This window comes from Wyeomyia smithii, chromosome 3 (genome assembly GCF_029784165.1).
Source record: "Wyeomyia smithii strain HCP4-BCI-WySm-NY-G18 chromosome 3, ASM2978416v1, whole genome shotgun sequence".
Taxonomy (NCBI): Eukaryota; Metazoa; Arthropoda; class Insecta; order Diptera; family Culicidae; genus Wyeomyia; species Wyeomyia smithii.
In genome coordinates this window covers 17,326,135-17,345,404 of record NC_073696.1, presented here as the reverse complement: position 1 = coordinate 17,345,404, position 19,270 = coordinate 17,326,135, and the positions used below count along the sequence as shown (strand labels likewise).

The 19,270-nt window shown below is 33.0% G+C and overlaps 1 protein-coding gene across 3 annotated transcripts in view; it reads right to left on the bottom strand.

Moving 5' to 3' along the window:
• The window catches only part of LOC129733351 (potassium voltage-gated channel protein Shaw), a 325,848-nt gene that overhangs the window by 286,743 nt on the left and 19,835 nt on the right, over window positions 1-19,270 (bottom strand). The gene's annotated exons all lie outside the window — the stretch shown is intronic.

Genomic DNA, 19,270 nt, shown 5'->3' with positions numbered 1-19,270 from the left:
ACTATAAGACTCTGCCAGGACCGCTATTTTAAACATCACCGAAGGTAAAGGATGTCCCTGGACCAGTGAAAGCCATTAACACCGAAAAATTTGGCAAGAAGGTAATGGTTTGGCAGGCCATTTGTGAATGTGGGAAAATATCTCGTCCATTCATTACGAATGACACAATGAATGGTAAAATTTACGTGAAAGAGTGTTTGCAGAAAAGGTTGTTACCCATGGTTAAGCAGCATAACAATCCTCCAATCTTTTGGCCCGATCTTGCTTCCTGCCATTACTTTAAGGATGCACTAGGGTCGTATAAAACAAATAATGTCACATGTGTCCCAAAGAAGATGAATCCTCCAAACTGCCCTGAAATTCGCCTTATTGAAACTTTTTGGGCTTTGACCAAGGCAAAGCTGAGGAAATATGTCAAACCAGCGGACAAAGTTGAAATATTTAAAAAAGATTGGCTTAAAGTGGTAAAAATGGTCGGAGAACACACTGTGCAAAAGCTTATGAGTATTGTTAAGAGAAAAGTTAGAGAGCTCGCGTATCCTACGGAAAATAATCCCAACTTGAAATGAAACTGGAAAGAAACACTTATTAGGGGTCTTCACATCGAGCTCGTAAACAAATACCCAGCCGTAAAAATACTCACCTCAATTGACGAGTAATGGAAGATACACAGTTTACGGCTGGGTATTCGTATACGAGCTCGATGTGAAGACCCCTATTATCTATATTTCAGAATAAAATGACCCGAAAAATCCTGTATTTTTTGTTTTATTCAAGAAAGAAGATGTATTTATAATTTTCGGAACAGTCTATAAGTTCGAAGCAAACTCATGCTTTACAATAATTCTTTGAATGACAGACGCTAAGACTGTTGACTCTCTCGATGTTTTCGGTTTCTCAATTTGTACCCTCAATCCAGAATGTTATCGCTAGACGTAAATCTACGTTGAAAATTAAAAAATGATGAAAATTCATGGCAAACGCAGGAACAGCTTGCTTCGGTATAAGGAATCACCCGCCAAGCCATTTCCAAGCGAATGCAAAAAAGGAAAGCCTTGGTGCTACATACCGATTCGGAACTTGACCTTCTGTTTTATTTATACACAGACTTCGCAGCCGACTGTTTAGTGTGTAGGACGGGGCTAGCGCTACGATCATTGACACTAATAGTCTCTCTCGAGATGAGACTCGAACCTACGACGACTGGCTTGCTAGGCCAGCATCGTACCTCGAGATCATCTTTGGGAATAATTCAAAAACAAGGAGCTTGAGTTCCTTATGATTTGAGGCCAAGAGACGATGAGCGTCGGTTTTTTGCCTGCGAAAAACTGCTCCAGCGGCGAAAAAGCTAGAGTTTTCTCCATCGCATCGGTTGTATAAAACAGGGTAGAATACAACAATCCAGAAAAAAAGTTACTGGTCGATCATACTTCAACGACGTCAGCCGAATATATGCGCTGCGAGGATTACACTATGTATTTCAAGAGATCAGGTAGGTGTTATTTGTTAAATAATGTTGAAACCTAACATAACCATCACTGAAGAACAGTATGGACTTCAAATTATGCGATAAATCTGAGCCCTGTGTGGCCACAATACGAGTAGAGGAATGAAAAAGTAATTCTATTGCATGACAACGCTCCGCTTCATACTGCTAAAGTCGTTAAAACTTATATAGAAATGATCAAATGGGAAGTCCTATCCCAGCCGTTATTTTCTCTAAAATTTTATTCGAGATACACTCATCGTCCCGTATTAATATGAGCAAAACTCAAGTTACAGCATTTGTAGGAACTAAGGTTTAGTTTTCTCTGGTTTTATGCAATCTTTTTCCCTACGCTTTATTTACATCTCCGAACATGTCACACTCATAAAGATTCTAGCAATTGAATTTTAAAGATAATTAATCAAGAAATAAAAAAAATTCAATTGTCAGCGGCAGTGTTGCCAAACATGTTATTTTTGCATATTTGAATATACTTACGGTTTTTTTGCAAATATTTATATTCTGATTACTAGTTTCACAAATTTATCGTATTTTTGAGAAAATTTTCTATCACTAGGAGGCGTTAGAAGCAAAACTCTAGTTACAGCATTTTTTCTAAACTAAAGTAGAATTAACTTTGATTTGTTTATAGCTCTGTATTGATTATGGACATTATGAATGATGCAAAGTTAAGGAAATTATTCAAGAAATTTAGAAAGTTTATGAATTCAATTGAAGGTGTTTCCAGTTCAGCTTGGGTAACCAGAAAAAAACAGTTTTTTTAATATTTTGGAATTTTTAATTTCTAACTTAAATATCGCACGGAAAGGTTTTTTTCTTTATGCCATTTTCTCAAATTTCAAAGTACAGTCAAATACGTTTATAGCGACATCGCAAGGGATGTTCGTTTTCGCAGTGTAGCTACACGAGGACTACATTTTTGCCCGGAAGGTTTTTTTTTCACCTTACGGACTACTCGCCAGTGGACACTGTTGTGTACTTCTGCGTTTTCTCTGTAGAGTGATTCACCCCTCTTGTCTCTATCAGATGTGGGGTGAGCTAAAAGTGTGTTTGTCTCACTGTAAGCTGGTTGAGACACTTTGGAGTGGAGAAAGAAGCAGTGTGGGGAAAACATTTGCTACACGCAGGCACATACTGGAAGGGAAGTGCGCGGCGAATTTTTTCTCCTCTCTTTTCACATACTGAGGAGAATGACAAGCATGGTTATAGCTAAATATCGCAATAATACGAAGAGTTTTTGTATATGTAGAACATAAGGTACCGTTGAGAATGTCGTTATAGATTTAGCAATGTCGTTATGGAGAGATTCGACTGTACTATTGTCGCAATGAAGAATGACAAGTATGAGTTTTAGTATGCCAAAATAGCGAAATGTAGCAATAAAACGAAGAGTTTCAGTATAAAACTGAGGGGCCTATGACAATGTCGCTATAGCGAGATTTGTTGTTATAAAAAAATGTCGTTTTAGAGGGATTCAACAGTAATTCGTTTTCAAATGCAGACACTCACCTCTTAATTATTTATACACAAGATACAGCTTTGCAATAAAACAACTTCAGATTTCCCAGTTTCGGTAAAATTTGCTTGTTTTCTGTTGGTTGTTTTTTTTTTTTTTAAAAAACACTGTACATTAAAACATCTTTCATTGAAACGGAGTTTGTGTAATAAATTCATTTCATTTTGTTAGGGGCAGGGATGTCAATTGTTGTTTTATGCTTGACGAATAAAAATTTTTTTTTTTATCTTAAAAACAATATTTGTGATAAAATAATATAGCGCAAAACGATTAATTTGTTTTATTTGTTTAGTTGTCCTTTAAAGGACAGTTTTTTTTTCAATTTTAATCGAAAATGATGCTGATTGCACCTCAGTGCTGCTTATGGTGAATTTTTGTATGACGAAGTCATCGAATCATCTGTTTATTAGGACGTGAGAAAGCAAAATTTTTAAAATTCTTCTAACGTTTGATTCAAATATCATTACCAATTTTCAATGAGGCACTCTGAAGTGCATTGTTGACGAAAACTAGACACGGCCGACAGAGTATGATTGTCAGCATCTCAAAAACGTTTGTGTGTTGCCAAAATGTGGCAGAGTTTTTCACTGGAGAAAGTGCCGGTCGATGTACCTAGTACTGATGTTATCGCTACCGTACAAAGTCAGCCATTGTACCTACCGCTGACGCTGTTACCATTACCACTGCTGGTACCGACTACTGCTGCTGCTGCTACCCGTTACTGTTTAGTAGTGACCATACTAGTCGCCATCCACTATTAAAATGATTGGTTTGAACCAGAAGTAGACCTAAATAGCACATTCCCGGCTAACTAGGTACATAATCATTAAATATGTAGGTTTTTACAACGAAGGAAAAAGAAAATTCAGTTCGTGCTGGGACAAGAAGATTAAGTTGAATTTACTACCGCCTTTGTTAAGGCGCTCCAACATTTTGAATGAAGTGTAACGAATGAACGAAAATATATGAACTCTTCAATTAAGTGTTTATTTTTCCTCAAAAGAACATTTTGTTGTTTAATTTGATATCAAATACGTTGCTGATCGTATCTCTGTGCTATCCCGGACAGTGGGAATAAGGTATTCTTCTGATAACACAATGGAGAGCTGTTTCCGTACTGAAAATTTGATGGCTCGATTTGAAAGCGTTTGTGTGTTATTAAAACACGGTAGCTTTTCAATGGAGAAAGTTCCGGCTGATATACCTACTGCTGATGCTGCCGCTACCGCACAAAGGCACCTTTTTAGTAGAGGATGTGATATGTCTATCTATTGTTGCTGTTGATGCTACCCGCTGCTACATAACTGGGACCATCCTAGTCGCCATCTACTACTAAAATGGTTGCTTTGGGTAGAGACAGGCCCGTATATAGCCCAAAGAGTGTATCCCGGGTTTACTAGGTGTATAATTCGGTCGACCGGGCTAGGGAAAGCAGGTATCAATTCTCTAGTGCCCAATGCCGTCTTTGGACTCGGCTTCAGCCAAAACTCTAAAAAGCTTCAATAAATATTTTAAAAATGAAAGATTCATAGCGATTTCACCGAAGTCCGGCTAAAACTAACTTGAGCACTAGAGGGTTTAGCGATCAATGCATTTGAGTAGATACATAGATGATTTTCCAATCAATTGCTACAAAACCGATTTATTTTTCCTCTGCACCGTTTTAAAATTTTCGGTTTCCTAAATTCAATTTTTTTTACTTAATTTGTTAGCTTTCATGACGAACTCACAATTGAATTTTATCAATTTTTTGAGATATTTCTTTTAGTTCAAATGTCCGAGTTAGTTCTACTTCCTCTCAATGTGTTTAAATTTTTGAAAGAATACTACAATGCCAAGGGTTGCCACAGTTTAGTCTTTTTTACATATTTTGTCAGCACCCTGATTTATTATATTATTATGGCTGTGAGTTTTTAACATTTCCGCATAGCCCGTGCATTCTTAGTATGGCTATAAATTTCGATTTTTCATTTACCCTGAACCTTTTATCATTTTCAAGCATCTTTCATATCTGTGAAAACTAATTCTAAACCTTCAACCTCTTTATAAACTCTGCGAATGTTTTGTCGGTGCCTTGATAGGTTTATTTCACCTTTTATTTTCTGTGAATTCAAAAGCGGCGTGTGACTTAGTTAAGTGGAATTAGCTGTGGCAGATAAAGCTTAAACACGGCCTTTCAACGAAACCAACAAGTTCGGTTGACTGGAGAGACCAAAATTATCAGAATTAAATCCTGAATTGATTTTTTTTTTCATTTTTATTAGAATGTGTCAAAATGGAATACAACAATACAGACGCCAAACCGCTTCACAAGATTTCGTTTTCCTTTCGATTGCAAATTATTATTTTATGACAACGACACAAAGAACAAAGTTCCATAGCAATAAAAAACCGATAAAATTTTTGCCTATTTTCTTGTCGTTGCTTGAACGACTTTGTGATCGTTAACAGAATAAAAACAAATATTATAAAAAGTGGTCTTAAAATCTTCATTATCACGACTGCTAACGAGACCAACTTTATAAACAAATTGCAATGAAAATTCTTCCCCTATGTTGTTATTTCACTTCGAACGGGTAGGCCTAAAACTTGCGTTTTATTTCCGCTGTTTTTCCTGCACTGCTCAACACCCACCGCCAAACGGGTTCCGAGTGAGTTCCATTTCATACCGGGTGAAAAGCGTTTCTATGTAATTCCCAGTTCTTCGGCTCCATTTCAGCGGCCCTTTTTCCGTTCGCTTCGCCTAGCAGTGTTCGGTAGTAACATGCGAATGAATGAAATCATGCTCCGCGCCGAACAACAAGGACCCACTAACTGTGTGACTGACTCTATAATAATGGTTTGCGCTTAATGGAGCCGCCTGTACCCGGCGGTAATGCGACTGGTAGAAGGCTATACCCGTCGTTGTTGATCACGCAGCCTGGGGCAGTTGGGGCGCGCTGGATGTAAAGAGCCACCAACCCTTGTGCAGTAATAGTACGACAGGGTGGGCGACAATGCGAGAGGAAACTTACCAGAGTGGCCCGGAGGCCTTCAGAAGCTTTCATGTGATTGTGAAAAAGTCTACATAAAGAAGGAGCAAAAAAAAAACACACAAACGCGGAGAAAAGCCCACCGAGGGCGGCAGGCTGCGGGAAGGCACAAAAATATTGATTTTACATGCTGCACGGTTTCTCATAAATCGTTCCAAATCACGCTTTATGCTGTAGGTTGGCACCGTGAGTAGATATGGTTTTAAGCGGACCGAGACAATCGCATTGGCGGACGAAATGGGAAAAAGGTGCAGAAATGAAAAGATTATTACTTGTTTAATATCTTTGCTCCGGGCGAAGCACACCCGAACGAGTTTTGTGGAAATCAAGATCCGTCAGTAGTGCGTCGTTGGTGTCTCGAAAAGTTGACTGACGGTAAAATCTGTCTTCTTACAGGGCTCTTTTGCAACGCGACAGAAGGACAGAGACCGCTTCTACCGGTGCGCTCAGAATGGAACACCCTCGATAGCAGTGACATCCAGCAGCTTGCAGGGGTGTAAAAGATAAGCATACGAGAAACAGCAGTGAAGGTGCCTTGGAGAGAATTTAGCTCCACTCGAAGCTCCCTATGCTACCGACAAGTTTGTGTACGGGGAAAACGTTTTCTTCCAAAACGGTGCAAGAAAATTCAATTCAGCGAAGAGTTGAAATTTGCTTTCGGAGTGCGAGTACAGTTCCAGTTGATAATCCAGTACAGTTTGCGGAATGATACCATCTTGAAAATTAGCTGCAGAACATACGTAGCCACTTTACGCTTGAAAAGCTTTAAAACATAAAACGTTCATCGCAACAAGTGATGTTTCGAACGTGAGCTGGATTGCGTAGTTTAATTACAAAAGCATGTCTGGCTTGGTGGGAAATTGACTATTCCACTACCAACCTGATGCCACTGTTTTACAGCGCTTAATTACATTCCAATGTGAAAGTATTGACAGCCAGCACCCGCAGTTAATTAATAGTCAATTATAATAATGTTTTTGCCTTCTGGGTTGGGGGGAATTGCCGCATCGCTTATCAAGCGTCGAAAGAACACACGCAATTAAACTTTACGATCCTGCTGGGTACCGCCTGTCGCAGTGCAGCGATCGAGTGAAACTTTTGTTCTCGGTCGGTGTCTGCGGTTGACCCGAGCTTTCACCGAGCCATAATATTTCATCATCATTATCACGCTAGTAGGAGAGTTTCAATTTTTTCCACCCCAAATAACTTGTTGATGAAGCCACCGGCAGTCAACGTGAACGGATCCGTTTTCAGGATTCGTTCGAGTGAAAACGAAAGAAGGAAAAAATGATTGAAGAATCTTTCGCTGCGGATGCCATCATCATCTAACCGGGCGGCGTCGTCTACCAAGGAAGTTGCTATAAACAACGAAATCGAAACTCGTGCACACTCACACAGCCACACCTGTCGACAAATGGTGGCAAAGCCACCAAAGTGGCAACCACTTGACAGAAGACTTTCACGGTTGCGGGTATTTTATGAAGCCGTTCGGTTGTCTCACAAAACCTGAACAGACAAGAAGCACGAAAAACTCCAAGAATGTGTCAGTGTGTCTGCGCGAGGGAAGACGACAGCGTGCGCTTTTATCATAATCGAGGACATTTTTTTTTGTTGCTCACATTAGACACTACGGAATTACTTCTGGAAATGATTGCTTTTCTGCTGCGACCCCATTGTGGCAACATGTTTATTTTTTCTCGCAAGTGTGTGTCTATAAATATTTGAAATCTCGAGCGTAGCTGAGTTTTGCAACGTTACTTTTTTCTTTTTTTTTTTTTTCTTCACATAACATTTATTTGACACGGCACAAATACAATTTAATGTTTAACGGCGCCAATTATATCTGATGACTTAAAAACTAAAGCAAATTTTTTATCCTCGCTGCCGACTACGAGCTGAAATTAAGTCTAACTTAAAACTAGCATGGGATTTCCAATCAGTGTTTTGTTGTTCAATGGTCGTCTGATAATCGTCGAATGGCATGTATGGATTCGTTCTGCTGAGCCACGATGTCGTGAGTTGGGACAGAGGCTCGTAGTCCTTTGGTCCTGGTTCTATTGTGCGGGGTCTGGTTGCTGGTTTTGTGCTTAAGGTTCAAACGTGTTCTTGTCGTTTTGTTGGGTGTAGACGGAGGGGAACGGGACTAGACTGGGGCGTGGATGGATTTCAGGAAAACGTATATAAGGGACATGTAGGATAGGTCACGGCTCGCCAAGACATCACGAACAAGAACAGCCGACTGCCCACCTAGCTATTAATCTAGACCTGGCGTCACGGTGTACAGGGCATGACCAAACAACGTGCTCTATGTCGTGATAACTTTCACCACAGGCACAGATACCACTTTCCCCGAGCCCAACACGACGGAGATGCGCGTCAAATCTATAATGATTGGACATAAGCCGGGACATCACGCAAATGAAATCCCGACCTACATCCAACCCCTTGAACCACGGGTTCGTCGACACCTTGGGGATTATGGAATGTAACCACCTTCCCAGTTCCCCTCTGGGCCAAGCATTTTGCCAACTGATGATCGTATTCTGACGTACAAATGAGAAAAATTCATTAAAGGCAATTGGTCTTTCATAAATATCACCGTTTGTTGCGCCCACCTCAGCCAAAGAGTCCGCTTTCTCATTACCCGGTATCGAGCAGTGAGAAGGGACCCACGCTAAGGTAATCTGAGTAGATTTTTCGGATAAAGCAGTAGATTTTTCGGATAAAGCACTCAGATGTTCCCGTATTTTCCCCAGGAAATACGGAGAGTGCTTAACATCTTTCATCGATCGGAGAGCCTCAATGGAACTGAGACTGTCCGTAAAGATGAAATAATGGTCCGTGGGCATTTTTTCGATAATCCCTAGGGTGTACTGAATTGCAGCTAATTCTGCGACGTAAACAGAAGCAGGATTATCGAGCTTATGGGAGACGGTTAAATTGTTATTGAAGATACCGAAGCCAGTGGACCCATCAAGAAGTGATCCGTCAGTGTAGTACATATTGTCGCAGTTGATGTTTCGATATTTATTGGAAAAAATTTTAGGGATCTGCTGCACGCGTAAATGATCCGGGATTCCACGAGTTTCTTCTATCATGGATGTATCGAAAAACACAGTAGAATCAGAAGTATTTGATAAGTCGACACGATTTGGAATATTCGAAGAAGGGTTAATATTTTGGGACATGTGATTGAAATACAATGTCATAAAACGGGTTTGAGAATGAAGTTCGATTAACCTTTCAAAATTTTCAATCACGGGACGGTTCAAGACCTCACATTTGATTAGAATACGAGAAGACAGGCTCCAGAAGCGGTTTTTCAATGGTAGTACTCCAGCTAAAACGTCCAAACTCATCGTATGGGTCGACTGCATGCAACCTAAGGCGATACGCAAACAACGATATTGTATTCGCTCCAGTTTGATCAAATGTGTGTTTGCTGCGGAGCGGAAGCAGAAACACCCGTATTCAATGACAGACAATATCGTTGTTTGGTAAAGCCTTATAAGGTCTCCTGGGTGGGCTCCCCACCATTGTCCGGTTATTGTACGAAGAAAATTCACTCTTTGTTGACATTTTTTCATCAGATACCTAACGTGACAACCCCAGGTGCCTTTAGAGTCGAACCAGACACCAAGATATTTGTGTACCAAAACCTGAGAAATCGTTTTACCCATTAATTGTGTTTGAAGCTGAGCAGGTTCATGCTTCCTAGAAAAAACTACTATCTCAGTCTTCTCCGGAGAGAATTCGATACCTAGCTGTAAAGCCCAAGCAGACAAATTGTCCAAGGTATCTTGCAATGGTCCTTGCAAATCGGCAGCTTTGGCTCCTGTAACAGAGATTACACTGTCGTCTGCAAGTTGTCTTATCGTGCATGAATTTGCCAGACATTCGTCGATGTCATTTACATAAAAGTTGTAAAGAAGGGGGCTTATTACTTTTTTCTTGATAACTTGGATCTCAATATCCTAAGCTTTTCCTTAAACATTCTGCCTTAATCGTGTTTTTTCCTCAAAAGCAAAAAGGATATAGGCAAAATTATTTTGAAATCTTTTATTTTTCATGTTGGATAGCTAATTGAAAAATTTTCTGAGCCCATGATGTATTAAAAGCAAATTTCCAAAAAAATTACATTCTTCTTTTTGAAAGCCTTTGCAACGATTAAATTATTGCCAAGATATATAAGACTTGTTGCTATATTTTTTTTCTAAATTGAAAGGTTTTTTACTGTATCCTTTTTGATTATTTGAGAATTGAATGATTCAAAGATTTTCTCAAGTCGTTTGGCTTATACAATCATGATGAACTTTTTATCAAACCTAATTATGAATGTTCTTGTCTGTGTAATCTTAATTGTAAATGTTCATACAAAATATAAACAGTATTTTTTTTTGTTTTACGTCTTGTTTTGATCGGTTTGAAAGTGTTTCTTTCTTTATTTTATATTTTCTATTTTCTATTTTCTATTTTCTATTTTCTATTTTCTATTTTCTATTTTCTATTTTATATTTTATATTTTCTATTTTCTATTTTCTATTTTCTATTTTCTATTTTCTATTTTCAATTTTCTTTTTTCTATTTTCTATTTTCTATTTTCTATTTTCTATTTTCTATTTTCTATTTTCTATTTTCTATTTTCTTTTTTCTATTTTCTATTTTCTATTTTCTATTTTCTATTTTCTATTTTCTATTTTCTATTTTCTATTTTCTATTTTCTATTTTCTATTTTCTATTTTCTATTTTCTATTTTCTATTTTCTATTTTCTATTTTCTATTTTCTATTTTCTATTTTCTATTTTCTATTTTCTATTTTCTATTTTCTATTTTCTATTTTCATTTTCTATTTTCTATTTTCTATTTTCTATTTTCTATTTTCTATTTTCTATTTTCTATTTTCTATTTTCTATTTTCTATTTTCTATTTTCTATTTTCTATCTTCTATCTTCTATTTTCTATTTTCTATTTTCTATTTTCTATTTTTTTATTTTCTATTTTCTATTTTCTATTTTCTATTTTCTACTTTCTGTTTTCTACTTTCTGTTTTCTATTTTCTATTTTCTATTTTCTATTTTCTATTTTCTATTTTCTATTTTCTATTTTCTATTTTCTATTTTCTATTTTCTATTTTCTATTTTCTATTTTCTATTTTCTATTTTCTATTTTCTATTTTCTATTTTCTATTTTCTATTTTCTATTTTCTATTTTCTATTTTCTATTTTCTATTTTCTATTTTCTATTTTCTATTTTCTATTTTCTATTTTCTATTTTCTATTTTCTATTTTCTATTTTCTATTTTCTATTTTCTATTTTCTATTTTCTATTTTCTATTTTCTATTTTCTATTTTCTATTTTCTATTTTCTATTTTCTATTTTCTATTTTCTATTTTCTATTTTCTATTTTCTATTTTCTATTTTGTTTTTTCTATTTTCTATTTTCTATTTTCTATTTTCTATTTTCTATTTTCTATTTTCTATTTTCTATTTTCTATTTTCTATTTTCTATTTTCTATTTTCTATTTTCTATTTTCTATTTTCTATTTTCTATTTTCTATTTTCTATTTTCTATTTTCTATTTTCTATTTTCTATTTTCTATTTTCTATTTTCTATTTTCTATTTTCTATTTTCTATTTTCTATTTTCTATTTTCTATTTTCTATTTTCTATTTTCTATTTTCTATTTTCTATTTTCTATTTTCTATTTTCTATTTTCTATTTTCTATTTTCTATTTTCTATTTTCTATTTTCTATTTTCTATTTGCTATTTTCTACTTTCTATTTTCTATTTTCTATTTTCTATTTTCTATTTTCTATTTTCTATTTTCTATTTTCTATTTTCTATTTTCTATTTTCTATTTTCTATTTTCTATTTTCTATTTTCTATTTTCTATTTTCTATTTTCTATTTTCTATTTTCTATTTTCTATTTTCTATTTTCTATTTTCTATTTTCTATTTTCTATTTTCTATTTTCTATTTTCTATTTTTTATTTTCTATTTTCTATTTTCTATTTTCTATTTTCTATTTTCTGTTTTCTATTTTCTATTTTCTATTTTCTATTTTCTATTTTCTATTTTCTGTTTTCTATTTTCTATTTTCTATTTTCTATTTTCTATTTTCTATTTTCTATTTTCTATTTTCTATTTTCTATTTTCTATTTTCAATTTTCTTTTTTCTATTTTCTATTTTCTATTTTCTATTTTCTATTTTCTATTTTCTATTTTCTATTTTCTTTTTTCTATTTTCTATTTTCTATTTTCTATTTTCTATTTTCTATTTTCTATTTTCTATTTTCTATTTTCTATTTTCTATTTTCTATTTTCTATTTTCTATTTTCTATTTTCTATTTTCTATTTTCTATTTTCTATTTTCTATTTTCTATTTTCTATTTTCTATTTTCTATTTTCTATTTTCTATTTTCTATTTTCTATTTTCTATTTTCTATTTTCTATTTTCTATTTTCTATTTTCTATTTTCTATTTTCTATTTTCTATTTTCTATTTTCTATTTTCTATTTTCTATTTTCTATTTTCTATTTTCTATTTTCTATTTTCTATTTTCTATTTTCTATTTTCTATTTTCTATTTTCTATTTTCTATTTTCTATTTTCTATTTTCTATTTTCTATTTTCTATTTTCTATTTTCTATTTTCTATTTTCTATTTTCTATTTTCTATTTTCTATTTTCTATTTTCTATTTTCTATTTTCTATTTTCTATTTTCTATTTTCTATTTTCTATTTTCTATTTTCTATTTTCTATTTTCTATTTTCTATTTTCTATTTTCTATTTTCTATTTTCTATTTTCTATTTTCTATGTTCTATTTTCTATTTTCTATTTTCTATTTTCTATTTTCTATTTTCTATTATCTATTTTTTATTTTCTATTTTCTATTTTCTATTTTCTATTATCTATTTTCTATTTTCTATTTTCTATTTTCTATTTTCTATTTTCTATTTTCTATTTTCTATTTTCTATTTTCTATTTTCTATTTTCTATTTTCTATTTTCTATTTTCTACTTCCTATTTTCTATTTTCTATTTCCTATTTTCTATTTTCTATTTTCTATTTTTGATTTTCTATTTTCTATTTTCTATTTTCTATTTTCTATTTTCTATTTTCTATTTTCTATTTTCTATTTTCTATTTTCTATTTTCTATTTTCTATTTTCTATTTTCTATTTTCTATTTTCTATTTTCTATTTTCTATTTTCTATTTTCTATTTTCTATTTTCTATTTTCTATTTTCTATTTTCAATTTCTATTTTCTATTTTCTATTTTCTATTTTCTATTTTCTATTTTCTATTTTCTATTTTCTATTTTCTATTTTCTATTTTCTATTTTCTATTTTCTATTTTCTATTTTCTATTTTCTATTTTCTATTTTCTATTTTCTATTTTCTATTTTCTATTTTCTATTTTCTATTTTCTATTTTCTATTTTCTATTTTCTATTTTCTATTTTCTATTTTCTATTTTCTATTTTCTATTTTCTATTTTCTATTTTCTATTTTCTATTTTCTATTTTCTATTTTCTATTTTCTATTTTCTATTTTCTATTTTCTATTTTCTATTTTCTATTTTCTATTTTCTATTTTCTATTTTCTTTTTTCTCTTTTCTATTTTCTATTTTCTATTTTCTATTTTCTATTTTCTATTTTCTATTTTCTATTTTCTATTTTCTATTTTCTATTTTCTATTTTCTATTTTCTATTTTCTATTTTCTATTTTATATTTTCTATTTTCTATTTTCTATTTTCTATTTTCTATTTTCTATTTTCGATTTTCTATTTTCTATTTTCTATTTTCTATTTTCTATTTTCTATTTTCTATTTTCTATTTTCTATTTTCTATTTTCTATTTTCTATTTTCTATTTTCTCTTTTCTATTTTCTATTTTCTATTTTCTATTTTCTATTTTCTATTTTCTATTTTCTATTTTCTATTTTCTATTTTCTATTTTCTATTTTCTATGTTCTATTTTCTATTTTCTATTTTCTATTTTCTATTTTCTATTTTTTATTTTCTATTTTCTATTTTTTTTTTTTCTATTTTCTATTTTCTATTTTCTATTTTCTATTATATATTTTCTATTTTCTATTTTCTATTTTCTATTTTCTATTTTCTATTTTCTATTTTCTATTTTCTATTTTCTATTTTCTATTTTCTATTTTCTATTTTCTATTTTCTACTTCCTATTTTCTATTTTCTATTTTCTATATTCTATTTTCTATTTTCTATTTTCTATTTTCTATTTTCTATTTTCTATTTTCTATTTTCTATTTTCTATTATCTATTATCTATTTTCTATTTTCTATTTTCTATTTTCTATTTTCTATTTTCTATTTTCGATTTTCTATTTTCTATTTTCTATTTTCTATTTTCTATTTTCTATTTTCTATTTTCTATTTTCTATTTTCTATTTTCTATTTTCTATTTTCTATTTTCTATTTTCTATTTTCTATTTTCTATTTTCTATTTTCTATTTTCTATTTTCTATTTTCTATTTTCTATGTTCTATTTTCTATTTTCTATTTTCTATTTTCTATTTTCTATTTTCTATTTTTTATTTTCTATTTTCTATTTTCTATTTTCTATTTTCTATTTTCTATTTTCTATTTTCTATTTTCTATTTTCTATTTTCTATTATCTATTTTCTATTTTCTATTTTCTATTTTCTATTTTCTATTTTCTATTTTCTATTTTCTATTTTCTATTTTCTATTTTCTATTTTCTATTTTCTACTTCCTATTTTCTATTTTCTATTTTCTATTTTCTATTTTCTATTTTCTATTTTCTATTTTCTATTTTCTATTTTCTATTTTCTATTTTCTATTTTCTATTTTCTATTTTCTATTTTCTATTATCTATTATCTATTTTCTATTTTCTATTTTCTATTTTCTATTTTCGATTTTCTATTTTCTATTTTCTATTTTCTATTTTCTATTTTCTATTTTCTATTTTCTATTTTCTATTTTCTATTTTCTATTTTCTATTTTCTATTTTCTATTTTCTATTTTCTATTTTCTATTTTCTATTTTCTATTTTCTATTTTCTATTTTCTATGTTCTATTTTCTATGTTCTATTTTCTATTTTCTATTTTCTATTTTCTATTTTTTATTTTCTATTTTCTATTTTCTATTTTCTATTTTCTATTTTCTATTTTCTATTTTCTATTTTCTATTTTCTACTTCCTATTTTCTATTTTCTATTTCCTATTTTCTATTTTCTATTTTCTATTTTTGATTTTCTATTTTCTATTTTCTATTTTCTATTTTCTATTTTCTATTTTCTATTTTCTATTTTCTATTTTCAATTTTCTATTTTCTATTTTCTATTTTCTATTTTCTATTTTCAATTTAATGTTTTCATTTTTTGTTTATCCTTTCTGAATCGTGTTTTCTCGAATTATGATTTTTTTTAACAAATCAATCAGTTTTCTAAAACACAAACATAAATATATTGTAGCAGGAAACTTCCTTGCATTTTTTTTACTTTATTAACGGCAGTCGCGCTCACTGTTTTGCGCTAGAATGCTCCGGTTTTGTTTTAAAACTCTTTTTGAAAAAATCAATCGACTTTCTGAAAGAGTCCTGCGATTCGGACTTGTTGTGATTCTCAGGAAGTTGATCTATTTTTAGTTTTAGAGACATTATCAGATATCAATGATTCTAGCGTTTCTAAGATATTTAGAATCAATTCCTTTTATTTCGAGAACTTCATGCTGATGTTTCATCGGCCAAAATAGTGGAATTTGACTGCACTCCATATTTGTATACAGTAAAGTCGCTTTTTACGCGAGAGATACGTGCGGCGTAAAAAAAAATCCGCGTAAAGAAAACCGCTTAAATTCCGGAATACGCGTTAAAAAAAGCCGCGTAAAAAGCGATCTTAGTGTATTTGTATTTTTGTTTGTGTATGTATTAGCCCATACGTGCAAAAAAAAACACCACTTGGAATCTAATCTGTTGCTAAATTGATCTTATTCTATTCTGTTCTATTTCTACTGAAACCTTACCTACTTTTTCTCCCAACCCTTTTATAGCTTTGTCTTTGTCGTCCATAGTCGCCGCTACTCTGTTTTTTGTTGACTACTTTTTCGCCTACTGGTATATTTCTATCGAAAACGATGCGGGTCACTTGCAAATGCTTTGAGGAGTGTCAACTGCTCCGCGAAGCACAACTTGAGGACTCCCTGATATATACTGGTGCCCTTAATCAGCTCGGCAGTTTCTGCACTTCGTTAGAGGCTTAAATGAAGTTTTCCAAAGATTACTGAGTTGCAAATTAAAACTTGCAATGCTTTGAATAAAGTGTGTAGGGTAACCGCTCCTACATTCATCTCATCGCGCCTTTTTGATCAATTTATCGTCAAATTTTACCATATTTTGAACGTAAAACTTCCAGCCGCTTGAGAAAATCGAGAAGCAAATAGATTTACTTCCAAAAATTTGTAGAAATTTGACAACAAATTGGACAAATGAGAGAAATAAGATGAATATAGGTGCACCAAGCTGTTGAGATGAATAATGGAGCGATTACCCTATTAGTACGTCCTTCTGAAAAATAATTTATTTTCATTTTTATACACCCATATTTATAAGTTCAAGTTGGCCAAGAGCTCGAAAAAGTTCACTTGAAATTTTTCCAGATAATTTTTTGTGGCTTCAGGCTTTCATACCAAGAAAACTTTTAGTGAAATAATTACCACTCTGCTCACTAACAATCTTCAGCTTTGAGCTGGAGTGCAAAGCCCTTTGCTGTCTTTTTCACGACACTGGTCCAGATGCATTTCCTACCGTTACTTCAGACTTTCAATTTCGCTGTTGGAACAACTGTTTCCGATAGACCCTCTAGTCCACATTCTCACTCTTACTCTCTCTCTCTCTCTCTCTCTCTCTCTCTCTCTCTCTCTCTCTCTCTCTCTCTCTCTCTCTCTCTCTCTCTCTCTCTCTCTCTCTTCCTCTCTCTCTCTCTCTGGCTTTGCAATCCATCACGGCTGGCAGAAAAATTACCCTTCAATCCAGCGCGAGAGGTAAACTGTCGGTTGGGCTCTGTTATGAATCGCTATCTTAAATTATTACGAAGCCATTCCGTTGTGCAATCACAAAGCACTCATACACGATTATGTTACGTCTGGGCCAGAAGGACGGACTCGTCCGACCCCTTGTTACAACCCGAGTTTCACGCCATCACATGAAATATAAATGCGCTCGACCGGTTCAGCCACACGAGAGAAAGGTCGGGAAAATACTATGAGCCCACATACTGCCAGTATTTGTACAGCCGTGTATGTGTGCCGGGATTCCGTACAGATGCAGCCCTTGCGCAGAGCTTTCCGTGTCACCGTATCATTTATTCTCAGGTGTGCGTACGTCAGTGTTTGTGTACTGTACTGTGATTAATGAAGTTGGTGCGCGGAGTACATTGAGTATATTCTGTGAAATGTACTAACCAGCCAAGTCTGGAAGTCCTCAGCTTCACACTTGCAAATTTATTCAAATTATCCTCAGTATGCCAACGATCCGTACATTTCTATGTCCATACTTTTCTAGCTTAGTGAAACCGATTCTAGGTTGCATAGCTAGTCTCTTTTCCCGCTGCTGGTATGAGTTCAAAATAGTTACGAAAGATACCGGACGACGTTCGAGAAGAAAGTTTATGTTCGCAAGAAAATGCAGCCTTGGATACAAAGCACGCATATCGGCCAGGAACCGCATAAACTTTCTTACGACATGTGCCCTCTGTAGCCTCCGCACTAGCTACCACCATAATTCTTGATGAATAGATAGTCAAAAGGAAATTTATGAACGAAAATATGTGTTCTACTTTGTTGAAAAAACACTTTCGTCCAGAGTCGGGCATGTAAACAGTAAAGGCAAGTGGCCACGTGTCGATCTGGACCCTCCTCCGGGCTGTGAAGATTGATGTAGGGCACATTTTTGGATTGAGGAAAAAATAGCTTTCGTTATTGGATTTTTTACCGCTCTATACTATTTGATTGTTTGACAAGGGAAAAGCGGCTGACATGTAGGAGTAATATAACGAAATATGACAATATTTTTTCTAGACACTGGAACCAACGTTATGTTGCTTAAAATGTGACAAAAACTGACCGACTATCGCCTGCAGGACGATTCAAGCTGCTGCTGTAGGTGAAGTGTTTATTTGTTTATTTTTGCAGCTTTTCCGAAACCGCACGTATGGCATCGACAGCAAAAATTACCACGATGAAAAGTTGATCCATAGCTGGGTCTGTTATTGAAGCGAATGCATTTTCCAGATAAGTGGACTTTCACGTAAACAGAACACATGCAAGGAATGGCATCGCGCGTTACTATTATGGTATCCTAAAAGACTGCTCGAACCGGAAATTTAAAGCAAACAGATTAAATTTGGGAATTTACGCACCGGAGCTCGAGGAAGCTGTAATATATGTCCAGTAATATTGACTACGAAACCATTGCCAACAGAGATTCAACAGAGAAATTCAGAGTAGGACGAAAATAGTTTATTGAATTACATAATACTACGTAATTCAATAAACATTTTCGTCCTACTCTGAATTTTGGGCTGTTCCAATTTATGTTGGTCTTGTTTTAAAAAAACGCCTTCATGTATTTCTATCCGTCTTGCTTCGCCATGTAGAATGGCAAAACCAATCATCCTCACTAAAATGTCATATATTGATCTATAAACTTGATTTTTGATACGAGCAGCATGTTCCGGGCTACAAACGGTAGCAAATAAAATTGAAGATTAATTTTCGAACCCGGTATCAAGATCCGTTTCACAGTTGAATTAGCTTTAGTTTATTGCAAACGATTGAATGTTGTCCCAAAACTGGAAAGGAAGTTAAAGGAAGACAGTAAATTCACATGACTTCCGAACTCTGATAGCTGATATTAATACCATTTAAATGCAATTGGTGAAACCATTGATGAGAACATCAAGTGAGTCTAGCGTGGGACGAATACTGAAGCACATGCAAAAAACTGTATTAGTTCTGATTGACATTGGGAAGCTGTGATCAAATTTTTATCCTGGAGGTTTAATGATCCGTTCTGCTTAAGCTTGTAATTTATTTCATTTCATTTTTACTGCAAGATTTTATGTCCAATTTTAAATTGTTTGAAGGTTACGTTATAACATTTATTACCGTTAACTGGGGTGATTTTGATCAGCGGGATGACTTTGATCACTCTACCCTATTTT